This window comes from Temnothorax longispinosus, unplaced genomic scaffold (genome assembly GCF_030848805.1).
Source record: "Temnothorax longispinosus isolate EJ_2023e unplaced genomic scaffold, Tlon_JGU_v1 HiC_scaffold_14, whole genome shotgun sequence".
Classification (NCBI taxonomy): domain Eukaryota; kingdom Metazoa; phylum Arthropoda; class Insecta; order Hymenoptera; family Formicidae; genus Temnothorax; species Temnothorax longispinosus.
This window is the reverse complement of record NW_027269925.1, coordinates 63,701-69,439: the sequence shown is the minus strand read 5'-3', so window position 1 is coordinate 69,439 and position 5,739 is coordinate 63,701. Positions and strand designations below refer to the sequence as shown.

Genomic DNA, 5,739 nt, shown 5'->3' with positions numbered 1-5,739 from the left:
CAGTTATAAGCCAGTACAAAAAGGACCTTCGCACGAGTAAAGGCCGGTTTTCACACGCAATGATTGGTGGCGCCAGGCTGCGCCAGTCGACTAACGCCAGTAAAAATGCAAGTGTAAACACTTGACACAAACTGGCGCTAGTAGTGTGGCAGTTACTGGAGGTTACTGGTGCCACAAAATCTAAATTGAAGATATTTAGTAGTACTGACGCCAGACGTTAGGTAAGTGACGTTTTTACATGCAATGATTATTGGCGCCAACTGACTGGCATTCATTGACGCCAGAAATCGTTACCATTAACCTAGCAAACTCATAAGTGTCAATATAAAATTTAAGGTTATATGCTTGCATAGGTTCTACCGACATTAACCGTTAGGCCAGTGCGAAAGAACTGCTCACCAAAGGCACCCGATAAAAAGGCACCTGCAAAAATTCCGGAGAAGGAACAAGGTCTACAGCCCGCCAGCACCAAAGCTCAGCCAACCTCGATTGGCAAGTCCCACCGACTCAGTTCCGGCGTACTACCTCAGGGTCACACCCCGGGACCTGGATCGGGCGGGCAGCAGAATAGCAGGAGCTTCGCCGCCGCTCTGAGGAACCTGGCTAAGCAGGCGGGCCCGGCACCTCAGGAAGAGGAACTCCGTGCCAGCCCGAAAAACCGGGCGCCACCGCCCTTGGTCAGAGGTCCTTCCCCTGCTAAGGAGAGATCAACGCACGAACGAAGACCTGAAGAAATTCCCTCCTTGTATAAAACTGCCAGACCCGTTGACGCAGGCGTCATTTATCCACTACGTGAAAGCATTCTGACACTGTTTTACAGGACGTTATTCATAATGCAGAATACAAAAGAAGTGGCACAGAAAGTAAAAGTGATAAAAAAGCGTCAAAACAAATGGAATTCGGACGAAATAAAAATGTTTTTAGAAGTGTACGAGCAGTTTCCTGCTCTGTGGGATGTTTCCAGTGAAATATATAAAGACCGTAATAAGAAAGACGAAAGCTATAACGCAATGGTTGAAGCGCTAAAAGAAAATTTTCCGGATATCAACGACACGCTTGTAAAGGCTAAAATTCGCAGTATAAGAAACGCTTATACATTGGAATTCCATAAAGTTGAAGCCTCAAAGAGAAGTGGAGCTTCAGCAGAAGACGTATATATACCTTCTGTTACCTGGTACCCTGTTGCTGACCGCTTTCTACGAAAGGTTCTCAAACCTCGGTCAACTAAGTCAAATTTGGTAAGAATTTTTAGTTTCTTAATTTTGTAGAATTATGATTCAGAGGTCAGTTTTAAAAGTTATATAGTATGTTTATTTTACTGTGTTTAATCATAAACATTTCTGTGTACACTAAACTTAACAATGTATTATACTGAAGTCTACGTAGGATGATTAGTCGATTGAATCATTGCCATCTGCCAAGGCACTGCTCCTTCTCCCATAAAGTAAGTAGCAAGTTGGTCTCTGAGCTCGCCAGCTGATTGTTGACCGTTGTTACTTTCTTGTCTTGATAGGCTGAATAATCCTTGACCATCCTGACGCCAATGTTCAGGAATAACTCTTCCATTTTCAATGTCATCAATATCAATAGATCCAGGTGGAATATAGTGTGATTGTGAGGTTATTTGTAACCAATTATGTAAAGCAACAGCTGCCAGAATAATTTTATCAGCTTTTTTTGGTTCATATGTAATTGGTTTTGCAAAAACCTGGAATTTATTTGCCAGGATTCCAAATGCATTCTCAACAATCCTTCGAGCTCTAGAAAGTCTGTAGTTAAAGATCAGTTTCTTAACATTTAATGAATCGCTTCTGGAATACGGTTTTAACAAATATAATTTTAAGGGGAAAGCATCATCGCCAACAAAGAAAAAGTTCTCTGGCAAATTGAGTAACTTCTCATCAATAGCTCTTTTTAAGCTGCTATTCTGAAATATTCCACCATCAGAATTTCTTCCTAAAGCTCCAACATCAATGTAACGGAAAATATATTCACTATCTACTACAGCCATTAAAACAATACTGTAGGATCCCTTATAGTTGTAATACAGTGATCCACTGTGTTTAGGTTTCTTAATAACAACATGTTTGCCGTCCAAACTGCCAACACAGCCAGGGAAATTCCATCTCTCAGCAAACCCTTTTTCTATTTTACACCACTCTTCTGTTGTATTTGTCATCTGAAAGGAAAACAACGAAAAATATAGACTCATGATTAAAATACAGACTTTATGTTAATTTCTGTTTTTACAAATATCTTTATTCTATTGTTTTAGGAATTGACAACACAGAAAGATGAGACAGAGGAACTGGAAGATGATAATAATGATCTATTATTAGAAGAAGAGCAGATTAATAAAGAACAAGAAGTTACAAGTGCTCATCAGTCACGGTCTTCCAAAAAGCTCAGAACGACAGTAAATGTACAACCAGATACATCTGCAATAAAGCATACAAAGCAACCACTACAGCCTCCCATGAAACAAAATCAAAAAATGCAATCTAGCATGTCTACAATTCAACAAGCAATAAATGCGCTTCAAAATGTTTCCGAACAGCATGCTGTGGCAACGCGAACACGTACTGATTTATACGAACAATTTGGCAGCACTGTTGCAGAATATCTTCGTCAAATGACCACGTCAAACGCGCTACAATGTCAGAAGCAAATACTAGATATTTTATTGAACACTTTGATGATGCAACAACTTTCATCTTCTGTACACACTGATGTAGATCCATCTAAGCACAGTCAAAGTTCATTACTTTTTTCTTCACCACTTTCAAGTTCTACTACTATGCCATCTTTGATTAATGTACCTGTTAGCTCATCTACTATTGTACCCGTTGAGGTCGTAGAAATTAAGGACAGTGTAGAGAATACAGATTCATCAGATTTGAACATGTAATTTTAATGACTATAAAGTGACTGACTTTTAATTTTTACTTTATTTTGTAGGTATTGCAGGCCTTAGAGGTCTCTTTAAAGTAAACTTTTATTTCAATCTTAATATAAAAAAAATTTTTTTAGTGTATGCTATATTATGTTTTTGGACTTTGTAAATCCTGTAGACCTACTAAAAGTAAACTTATTTCAGTTTTAGTTTTTACAAAGTCTTAATACCAAAACTATTTTTTTTTCTTTTTGAAAGTTTGTTTTGTTAGATTTTCAGACCTATTCTAAGAATTTTGTTGACCTATGTCATATATATATTTTAAATAAACTTTTTATTTAATCTTACAAATACATGAGTTTTTATTTTCTTTAAAAATTTATTTTTGTAATTTTATATTTAGGTTTTGTCTCTTAAATAAATTTGAAATACGAAAAAGTACTAAAAAAATTATTTGTTCATCTATCTATGAAGGAAGCCAAAGAAATTTACAGTACAACAGAAAGTTTAAATCGGAAGAAAACCGGGCTAATAAAGAAAGTTTAAAGACTATTTTCAAGATAGAACATTGAAATTTGATATACCTACATATAGCACTCATTGTAGTAATATTAATAATAATGCTAGGAAAAAGCTTACCTTAATAAAATCTTTCAACGCTTCGTGAATGATATCCAAGACTTCAGGTAAAAAAGTACAGATTGTGCACTTGGGAACTCTGAACAGTAACTGTAATGATGCGAGGGAGTCACCAGTAGCCAAGTATCTAAGCACGATCTGAAGCTTCAGTTTTGGTGAAAGTGCTGGCCTCATGCGTATCTTGCTTTTGAAGTTTAGCAGACACCATCCCTAACAAATCTTGAAAACGTTCTTGGGTCATTCGAAACATGTTCAGATACGTTTGGTTATCCTCTGCAGCTAGTTCTTCTATAAATTGTAAAGCAACTTCTCGTCTAGCGATCCATTTTCGTACCCAATATCTACGTTTCTTTCTTTTCAGTTTAACCGCAAGAATGTTTTGTAGTTCGTTACTTATTACTAAAATTCCCAAACGAATAGTCGCATCCAACAACTCGGTTGACATCTTGACGATTACCTACATATTTTCCATATTATGCGCCAATAACATCACTATGCAAACACTTATGAGTTTGCCAGTTTAATGGAAACGGTTTCTGGCGCCAATGAATGCCAGTCAGTTGGCGCCATTAATCATTGCGTGTATAAACACTTATGAGTTCGCCAGTTTAATGGAAACGGTTTCTGGCGCCAACGAATGCCAGTCAGTTGGCGCCACCAATCATTGCGTGTGAAAACCGGCCTTAACAGCTCGAGCGTCCGAGCTCATGTTCAAGCGTCATATTCAAAAATTCGTAGAAAATCGTAAAGTTGATCTTTTTTAATTCTACAAAGCAAATGTTTTAAATGAAAAAATGTAGTTTATTGTCGTATTTGTTAAAAATTATAACAAATAAATATAAATTAACAGTAACGCAATGTTTGAAGTGTAAAATAATGAAAATTTGTGTGCAATCGTTTCAGAAAAATAGAGAAAAGTTAAAAGTCCCACGGATTCCCACAGTGCAACAAATTTTAAATTAAAGTTTATATTATTATGTAACAAAATTTGTAAAAATTAGCTGCTACTAGCTGCTACTTTGTTTTTAATGTACATTTGTATTTAAAACCTTCCAAATTCGCATAAACTTATTAACGCCTATGCTTAAACTACTAACAACATAGTAAAACTAATAATTGAAAATAGAACATGACCTTTAACTATGTAAATTGGAATACAATAATTGTTTAAACAATAATTGTTTAAACAAATTACTGCAAAATAAATTTTTTATAAATCTGACAGCGGCAATAGATTCAACGGGAAAAATAATAGAATGTTAAAAAAAAAGTGTGTGTGTGTGTGTGTGTGTGTGTGTGTGTGTGTGTGTGTGTGTGTGTGCGCGCGCGCGCGCGCGCGTTCGTTGAAGTAGTAGCTGTTGTGTTAAATACAATATATAAATTCAAAAAGAATGTTAAACGATGTAGTCCAGACCGGGCACGGTGACCGTGGATGTTCTAGAAAAATTCCGAAATGATGACGTAAAAAAAGAGAAAGTTTCTAAGATGTTTTGATTGGTTTATGGTAACGGGGAGGGGATGAGCAGGTAACCGAGGGGATAAATAACGGTCGCGCAACGGAAAAGGTTAGTCGTTTCTGAGCGTTTCGAGTGTTTCTATGCGTTTCTGAGTTCTAGACGAAGAATAAACGAATACAATATTAAACAATTTCTCACACATTGTGAAGGATCGTTTTGCAGAATGAATGTTTCAAGTACAAGTAAGTGCATTTGTGCGTGAGCAGAAGGAAGATCGAGTTAGAGGCACGGGAACGGGGCTTATTTCAAACGTTAACTCTTGTATGTCTATTTACAAAATGTATTTACACAGAATATGATACACTTATTTACACGGAGTTTAGGAATCCACGAAACGCGGTTCTGATTACTCGAAAGTCGGCGCTTATTCCGCGAGCTACGGTTCTCGTCGCACGATCTGTTCCGCGAGCCACGGATCGAGCAGTCGTCGAGACTCCACGCAAGAGGCAATTTGCTTTTCGAAAAGAAAGATGCTCGTTACGTCTCCAAAAGCGTATCGCTCGAGCCTCCGGCGCACTCGGAGGTACGAGCTCCCCATCCCCACGCGTCACGCATCCCCGGTAATGGGCCGAACAATTAGTCGAGCCAATCGGTAGCCGACCCGTTGACTTGTCTTTCGATTTGAACTCCTCGAATTTCGGAGTCGGCAACCGATCAGCTGCTCTCGCCGTGGTCAGGCGCTCCGTCTCC

At 37.9% G+C, this 5,739-nt stretch overlaps 1 pseudogene; it reads right to left on the bottom strand.

The window, feature by feature from the left end:
- Window positions 1-1,378: 1,378 nt before the first annotated feature.
- On the bottom strand, window positions 1,379-3,977 carry LOC139823594 (putative nuclease HARBI1; annotated as a pseudogene).
- Window positions 3,978-5,739: the final 1,762 nt, after the last annotated feature.